Source organism: Aptenodytes forsteri, unplaced genomic scaffold, assembly GCF_000699145.1.
Source record: "Aptenodytes forsteri isolate BGI_AS27 unplaced genomic scaffold, ASM69914v1 Scaffold325, whole genome shotgun sequence".
Taxonomy (NCBI): Eukaryota; Metazoa; Chordata; class Aves; order Sphenisciformes; family Spheniscidae; genus Aptenodytes; species Aptenodytes forsteri.
Genome location: NW_008795575.1, coordinates 1,868,789 through 1,877,856, shown reverse-complemented (window position 1 = coordinate 1,877,856; position 9,068 = coordinate 1,868,789). Strand labels below are relative to the sequence as shown.

Below are 9,068 nucleotides of genomic sequence, written 5' to 3'. Positions count from 1 at the left end.
ACCCCCTGCCACTGCCTGTGGCTGTTTTTCCTCTGCTTCTAATGACTAATAGAGAGAAGACAAAACAATTTCTATTAGTTTCTCCCACGCCGCAGTAGGTTTCTTATTTTCCAAACCTCATTAGAGTTTGTAATACCATGGTGGTAGTCAAGAGCAGTCCGAATCACCCTGGGGGGGAAGAAGAACCAAAGAGATATGATGTGCAGCCCAGTATTAACACTGCTTCTGGCTCGTTTCCAGGGTCCCTCCTGATCCAAACTCTTACGCCTTATCTCCATCTTAAAGGTTAATGATGAAGCTTAGGAGAGGGAAAAAAAAAATGCTTAAGATCCCAAATTGTTAAAAGAGAATGGATGTGTGTGCTGAGCAGAGAGCTGGGTCTGCCTTTACATTGGAAAGGCAAATATTATTTAAAAGGCAGTGCTTGTGCTTCCCAGGGCGTTGCAGCTGGGGTGGGGGTTTCCCTGGAAGAGCTGCTGGTGCAAGGGGCTGCTGGTGTGCGGAGAGGCCAACAGCTTCAGGTCACCACGCCTAAATCCCCTAGGAACTGGATGCAAGTCAGGCACCAGCCTCGCGCCGGTTCCTTGGGAAGTCCCAGCGTGCGGTCCTGGCTCCTCTGAAGTCAGTGGGAGTTGTGTTATTTGTTGCCTCGTTACAAATAATGCTAATGAAAGCGCCAGGCACGGAGCTGCTTGAGCAACGCTGGGGAAGTGATTGCAAACAGCACCCAAACAACCCGTGCAAGAGGACCTGCAGCCTTGGCTCAGCTCGCCACTGAAATAGTCATTCAGAGGAGGCGTCCAGCCTGGCTCCAGGTTGCTCAGGCGTAGAAAAACCATCCCCGTAGAGTAACTGTCCCCAGATCATCTGGCAGTGGCTACAGCCCAGTGGGCAGAAGCTTTGTGAGCTGCTCCAGGAGGTCTGTCTGTCTTCACAGCACTTCCCCATCCAAATTGTTAAAAAGCTGAAAGTTGCTGGGCTTATGGAAGCCAGCAAGGTCAGACCCTTCTGCTGTCAGCGATGGCGAAGCTGATGGAGGGAGACACCTTGAAGAGCAGATACATGGAGCAAGACATGGATCCTCCTGGCAGACACTAAGCAGCGCCAGCCCTTTGCAAACGGGCAGATTTCTCATCAGCCGCATCAGCTATTGGGCATTTCCCAGACCTTCCGGTCGAGGAGGGATGACACACGGCTCAGACGTGTCCTCCTGGCCCTGCCACCGGGTTGCAGGCTCAGGACAAGGCTGCTGAGGCCAAAACCCGTCCGGCTGCGGGCAGTGGTGGAGCCACTGCCTATCTCACTGGTGAGATCAGCCAAACGCTTAATGCAGAGCCACGCAGGGAGAGAGGTCTTGGCTACTTGCTCGTTTGCTTTGCCCCTGCAGAAGGAGGAGAGGAGTAAGGGAGGCGTGCGTGGAAGGGCTTGTTCTGGGTGATGATGCACCTAAGTGATGTGATGCACCTAAGTGATGTGATGCACCTAGGTGACGTGACTTGAGCAGGGTAGTGGTAAGGAGATAGCAACTTAAAGATGGAAAGTGTTGGGTCAGACATATGCTGCGTTGTATTTCATCAGCTTCCTTGCCGCTTGTCGTTGACGGGAGCAGTCCATCAAACGAGGAGGTCTCCGGCAGTAAATACAAAGAGCTTGGAGCCTGCTCTGTCAGAGGGAAGGGACTGTCGGTGGGCTGTGGTATTCTGGGCTCTGGTCCTGATGCAGCTAGGAGATGTTATCCGGGTTCAAGTGTTAATGATGGCAGCCTCTGCACCAAGTCGTGTCTCCTGGCTCACATGCATTCGCCTCCCGAGGGATTTGCTCTCTGTGGGTGTGGGCTTCCAGGAGCAAGTTGTGCCAGAGTTACAGGCAAGCAAGAGACAGGTTGTCACTCCCTTCCCTTTTGCCAGCTGGGGATGTGTCAGCTTTTCGTCCTCGCCCTCTCACTCAAAAATGGGGATTTTTGACTTTTCTTAAAACTTCTTGCAGAAAATCACCTTTAAGCTTAGGTTAAGCATGGGAAATTTCAATCACAAAGGGAATAATCTGTATATTTGCAAAGTTGTTTAAGGGGCTGAAAACTAGAGCTTTGCATGGGATTCCTCTCGCAGCCCCAACTCTGTAATTAAGGCATAAATCCAGCTTTGCGTGCCTGCGTGCTGCACAGGCGCCAGGCGTTGCTGTGGGAACCGTAACTTCCCAAATTTGTTTTTACTCGGCACTCCGTTTCAGCCTGTTCCCAACAGGCACTCCGGAGGAAGAATGATCCACAGCCTACTGCAGGATTTCACCCACAGGAGACACGCTTTACTGGAATAAATAAATAGCTGTATAGCGGGGAGCGGGGCGGGGAGGATAATAAGAAGTGATAAATGAGCACCGAAGATGTCACCAGGACCCGGCATCTCGAGAGCCAGCAGGTGGGAGAGGCCGGGGAGCCTCTTGGTGTCCCTTTGCACGACCACAGGCACTCCACCTGAGCCGCATTGCTTTTCCTGGCCAGAGCCACATGCCGGTGGTGGACCTCCTCCAGCAGCATGTTCCCCCACCAGCTGCCTGCTTTGGGGCTCACCAGGGTGCAGGAGGGAGATCTCTGCTCCTATTACTCGTGGCTTCTCCATCTCCCCGTTTCAAAGCAGATTCCTGTGTCTTTCCTTTAGAAATGGCTTCAGGAGAGGATGCACTTTTTCTCTGTGATGGTGAATGTGCTGCCACGGTGGTGGGCACGGCTGGCTGGGTTTCCCTGGGTGCTCGGTGGTGTCACAGGGGCTGTGCAGACCGGAGGAGGGCTTTAGCGTTTGGGGGATGTTTGGAGATGATTTGTAGGAAAATCAGGTTGGAATGGTCCAGTGTTGGTGGAGGACGATGCTGATGAGCATGGGCACGTGACTCCCGGAGCCAGAGGAAGGGTCCTCCTGCTGACCCGGGCTCGGGCACGAGCGGTGCGGAGAGTCGAGTTATTGGTTCAACAGCTGAACTAAAACACCAGCAGTGGCATGCTTTGGATTACTGTGAAATGTTTGATGTTCTGGTGCACTAACGGAGAATGGGTAAGCAGTCGCAGTCTCTGTTGAGACTTGTCTTTAGCCACCGGGGAGGCACAGGACCCCCCCGGGAGGCACGGAGGTGGTGGCAGCGCGGTGGTGGCAACTATTCATCTTCCTCCATCTATTTTCTACTTAAAATTAACAACAACCGAAAAAATCTCTGCTCAGGTTCTGCAACAGGGTCAAGCAGAGTTGACAAATAGCTTTGTATCAGCTGAATTCCTGTTTTATGGAAGGAATCCCCTTCCCTGCTTCTGCTGGCTCCCAGGGAGCAGCGCTGCTCCCACCACCCACATCCTTCTGTCCAGCTGTCACTGCTGTCCCAGATCTTAAAGTCCCATGTCCAGATGTCATTTGCTGGCTGTCACCATCATCGTGCCATGGCTGGGGTCCCTGCACAGCACCACGTGCCCGGTGGCACAGGCACTAGTGGGGTTTGCAGCTCCTGCTCCCAGCCACGGTCCCTGGTGACAGCCACCACCCTTTGCCCGGTCCCGTGGCTCTCACTGTCCCTCCCACACTTCGGTGTCCCCAGATTGGGCACGATGAGGGGAGAGGAGCCCCGGTGGTGCCACCGAGGGCCTCCCGCAGTCGTGCCGGCGTGGCGCCATGATTAGTATTCCAGTGCTGGGATCAAAGAGCCGCTGAGACAGAGCCCACGGCGTTTTGCTGGCGTCGGCTGAGCCCTTTTCAACACCTCCCCATTACAGAGCAGGTGACTTCACCGCTGCGTAGCCCCAGCCCCATGGGAGAGACGGAGCGGGGGGTGCGGGATGGGGGGTGCCGGTCACTCCCAGCCCCGTGGAGGGTTTTGGGGCAGGTTTTGGGGCTCGGTCTGAGGGCGCGTGGAGGGGATAGTGCTGAGCACCATGCTTGTAGGCACATTGCGCCGGCCCGGAGGAGCACTGTGCGTGCCCACAGGCACTGCGGCCTCAGCGCTGGCGTGATTTACCTCCCCAAAACACCTCAATTTAAATGCTAATTCTCCCTGAACCGAGGGGGTAAGGCAGCTATTGAATATTGTGAGGCTGTTTATTGCTGGCGCTGAGGCGGGGCACGCTGGGGACGTGGCGGGGAGGGACGGGCAGCGCGGGGACAGGTCTTATCCGCAGCATCGGGGCTGATGGAAGGATGGGGGTGATGGCTGTGGCCGCACCGGGGGGATCTGGGGGGCACAGGCAGCTCTGGGTTGGTGTTCTCTCTCCCCGCAGCCCGGTCCGGCTGCACATCATTGCGAATGGTGGTTAGGGCTGAAAGTTGGGGAGCTGGAAGGGGGCTCCAGGGCCTGGCAAAACCTGACCCATCTCTCCTTTTTTTATCCTGCCTCGTTATACAGGAGTGAGGCCTCGCTAAAATTAATGACCAGTAAATTTGGAGTAAGTAACTGCTGCTTCAGAGGGTTTGCATTAAGCCTTTATAATTCACCAGTGCCTGAGGTCACAGAGACACATTGGTGGAGATTTACGGCTTGCTTACCTTCTCCAAAGTGGCTGTGGAAACAGGGCACCCTTTTTTCTGTCTCCCAGTGACTCTAGATCAATTTTTTTTTGGTGATGACAAGCTAAAAAGAAGCTATTTCTGAATGTCCCCATGTCAGATGCAGGCTGGGCTCTCGTGAGCTTGCAGCCACCCCACTGGGAAAGCTTCTCCGAGAGAAAGTTGGGTCAAAAGCTGGCACTAAATAACCTCAAATCCATCGCATTCTCCCCAAGCCATTGCAGGACAGAAAGAAGTAAGATTAATAAATCATTCTTGCCAGAGAAGGCGTCCTCTCAGACTTGCATAGCAGAAAGCACAGTCCTCGCATAGTCACTTTGCTGAACATAAGCATGCTGGATGATAATGTGATTAACATTTGTAGCTATGCTGGCTCAGATAAGGGTAATTAAATCTCACGCTTCAGGGCATCAGCTAATCACTTGTGGGGTCATTTTATATATATATTTTTTTTTTTTTCACCCCTTCATGAATGTATTTGCCTGGTTGCTGCGATGCAGGGTGTGCATCCGCTGCCAGTGGCGGATGGAGGCAGGAAGCCCCACGCCAGCTGACGCTTGGATTTGCAGCGGGAGTTGTACAGGAGCAAGGAGGGTCTCCGAAAGGGTGGGCGGGCAGAGTCCGGCCTTGAGGCCATGTCCTTCGGGAGCGAAGTGCGAAGGGAGGAAGCCACAGCTGGCTGAGCTGATGAGGAGAAGCTGCTCCTTCCCCCAACGGCGTTGCTAACAGGAAAATGAAGTGAATGTGAGCCACCAGCTGATCTTTCACTACTGTGGGCCAAAATCCCACTGCGACCTTGGCCCTGGCTTTCAGCGCCTCGGCAAGGGTGCTCCAGGGCTCAGCAGAATCGTGCCATGGACCAGGACCTGGCAGCCGTGGCCCCGTCCAGGAGGACCACAGCACTCCAGCTGCTCTCCAGTGCCTGCATCGGGCTCTCTTGCTCCTCCAACCCCCCCCCTGTCGCTCAGGGATGCTGTGGGATGCCGGTCCTTTTTAGAGGCTTCCCATCAGCTGCATGAGATGATACCAGCACTGTGGAGCACAGCAATGCAGCCCCTACGCTGCACCACGCCATGGCTGTATTGCATGACCTTGGGTGTGTTAGTTAAGGTCATATTCCCCGAAAACATTTCTAGTTTATGTATCTAGTTTCAGAAGGACAGGAGAACACTGGCACAGCGGGCTCTTGCTGCCTGAGCCCTCCTCCTGATACCTGAGCAGCCGCTAATTGCCTTTACCCCACCAGCACCCCGAGATGGAGGGAGCTGCTGTCTGTTATCTGTGTCACCCGAGGCAACGGGTGCATTTTATGACTCGGCCAAAGTTACACGGTGTCCATCAAAGCCAGGATTTTGAACTCAGTTTAATCCAGGCGACTGCTTTCCTCCTCAGCCCACCCTGCCAGTACGAGAGCTCAGTAAAGCCTTTGGCCATTTGACCTTTCCCAGCATCAAAACTCATTTATCTGGAAGTCAGCTCCCTCCCAAGGCAGGGACATACTCTGGGTCGGATGCTACTGGGGAGCGGGGCTGCGAGGGAGAAACAGCATTTCCTTGTATAATGACTCAGTATCTGCAAAATGTCCCGAGAGACGTTCAGATCCCCACCAGGAGAGCGCTGCGAGTCGACGAGTGGATTCAGTGTGCATCGTGCTGGAGAGAGCAGCACGCTCGCTGCTCCTGCGAGTATCGGGCATCTGCTCTGTGAGTGTTGGGGAGATGCTGGGGGGCAGAATGAGAGACAGAGGAGGATGTTGTGGGGCTAGCAGGTGCTGGGAGCAGGCGGGTTTGCTGGGCTCACTCCTGATCCCATCGGAATAAACCTGGCTCCATGGCTGGTAGGAATCGCGAGGTCATGAAGGCACCGCTGTGCCTCTTGGAAAGAGCATGGACCCCCAGTTGTGAACCCGTGTGGGGGTGCCGGTGGCTTGGCCGTGCCCTAGATGGAGGCACGTGTGGCGGCACATGCGCAGGGATGCTGTCACATCCCTCCCCTCGTCTGTGTCCCTGCCCCTCGCACAGAGCCTGACGGCTTTGATCGGAGCTTCCAGAGAGCACAAAAGCCTGGCAGAAACTCTTTTTTGTGCCTCAACGGTGAGCAGCGCTGCGAGCCGCAGGGTTATTAATAAGGCGCAGTGGAAAAGGAGCTACAGCCCTCTGCCGGCTGCGGCTCCGCAGCACACCGCCCTCGGCACCGGCCGGGCACGCCGTGGGCAGCACCCACCTGGCACAAGCGGTTTTGGGTGTGCCCATCATCTGCCCTCCCGGTTTGCCTTCCTGCACCCGCAGAAGCAGCGGGGGCTCGACGCGGTGCCGGCTGGCAGGGCTCTGCAGGGGGGCTGCGCCATGCCTGGACCCTGCGCCCAGCGGGTGCTCCCCTCCATGGGGCTTCAGCTCATCCCTGCTTTGGGGTGGCAGGGAGCAGGGGGCTGGAGATGGGAAGGGAGGGAGGAGATGCAGGAAGGGTTTGGTAGCAAAAATGCATCATCGAACTCCTCCTGAAGTCCTGCCTTGTACCGCTGCTCCCTCCCATTACGGGAGCACGTTGTGGGCACGCGCCGGTGTGTACACCCACGCCTTGACTCGCACTTGCCCCTTGTTTTTCCTTGGCCTTTCGACTGTGGAACAGTTAAAGCAAATGGCATTACAGCAAGCGGCACCGCAGAGCGCGGCTTTTCGGTAAATACCTTTTCATAGAGGCATCAGCTCTGAGCAACAGCTGCTGCGTGCGAGTTCCCCTCCCACCGGTGTGCGTCTCCTCCAGCTTCTCCCTCCTTAGCCGCCCATGCGTGGACCACCAGCCCCCGGGGGCTGTCCTGCCGCCCGGATGAGCCGGGCTCATGAACAGGGACGGGTGGTCTGCAGGCTCGTGGCAAGGGCAGGTGTCAGTGAGATGGTCCAGGTGGGTTTGTGTGGGGGAAGGAGGAGATGCTGCTTCTTGGCATCTCCTCTGCCCCGTGCTCGGGTGCAGGGCACAGGGTTAACGCAGTCTTCTGGCCTCTGCCATGCCACGCGTTTCTGTCCACCATGGCTGAGCTCTTCTGGCACTGCCAGGTCTGTCCCCTTGTGTGGGGCAGTGGGAGGGCACTTGGGAAGGTGCCACCAGCCAGTGTCATTGTCCCTTCTGGTCCTTTTGGAGGTGGGATGCGGGGCTGGACAGGCTTCTGGCATGACCTGCCTGGCCCTTGCACTACCCTCGGGTGCAGGGCCGACCCTTCAGGGGTGGCAGGAGGGCTCAGCACAGCTGCATCCCGCTTTCTCGCTGCGGCATCACGCCTCTCCAGGGCTTTGGGATTTGGTAGTGCTGATGCTTTTCTCCCTTTTCTGCTGAGGCAGAGCAGCAGAGACACCGACACGCTGCTTCCTATGCTCCCTACTGGCTTGCCTAATTTTGCAGCCCCTGCTTCCCACCACCCACACACATAGCTCCCGGCTCCGGCGGTAATTGCAGTTCCCCATTTGCATCGCTAAGACAGCAAAGGGCTCAGAACAGCAAAGCACCGCTCCGCCACGGGAATCCCACGCCTGGTGTGATCAATAGGAGATTTGTGAGCACATGTGTGAGCGAGAGGCTTTTCCCCTCAGACAAATAAACCACTTTTTCTCCGGCAGTGCCTAAAGTGAAGCTCCTGAGATGCAATCAGGTGCCAGTGGCTCTGAGGTGGGGGTGCAGCGTGAAGGCAGGCTGCTGCCTGGTGGCAGGGCTGCCTGCACAGCCGTGCAAGGCCCCACTCGTGTGTCCCCACCTGCAGCTGCTCATCCACAGCTCCTTGCCTGCCTCGGGGCCGGGAGCATCCCCAGGCTGGTTGCACGGGGCTACGGCCTCCTGCTTGCCACGGGTAGAGGTTGTAGTGGCTGTATCCTGACGCTGGAGCAGCAGGAGGGCCCCGGGGAGGTGCTCCACCAGCCCGGCGTCTCGCCGCAGCAGGACCCTTGGATGTGGCCAAAGTGTCTCCACTTGCGAGTTGATCATGGGATGACAGAGCACCCTTCCCAGGGACGAGCTGTGGGGGGTAAAACCGGGGAAGGGGGGTGAACCCAGCAGCTGTTTAAAGGAAAATCTATTCAGAAAAATGCAGCTGGGGCAGGCGGTGCCAGCCTGAGCTGAGCCTCCCCCCAGCTCCTGGGGCTGACCTGATTTTGCAGGAACCTCCCTTTTTTCTGCTCAGCTGCCCTTTTGTCTCCGCACCCGGAGGACGCAGAGTCTCCTGGCCTATATTTTGGCTCTAAGATCAATATTTAAAAATCCCCCTCCCGTTTCCTTTGCGCAGGCGCGAGTCGTTTTGCTTGCCATGGGAGGCTCGTCTCTCAGAGACCTGTCTGTTCACCATTTCAAATAATTTCCCTGGTATCGTTGTTCTAGAAACAATTCATTAGGGGCCTGTTATACAATGTTATACCTGCCAAGGTTAGAAAAGAGCCCGCATGTGTGGTAAAATCACACTGTGAGCTGCACGCGCCGGCTTTTTTTTTTTTTGGTGTCTGTCTATAAATGTACCTTTTCCTCCTTTTGGAGAGCCAGTCATTC

The 9,068-nt window shown here is 56.0% G+C and overlaps 1 protein-coding gene across 1 annotated transcript in view; it reads left to right on the top strand.

The window, feature by feature from the left end:
* Window positions 1-9,068, top strand: part of ASTN2 (astrotactin 2) — a 315,832-nt gene that overhangs the window by 170,990 nt on the left and 135,774 nt on the right. The window lies entirely within an intron of this gene.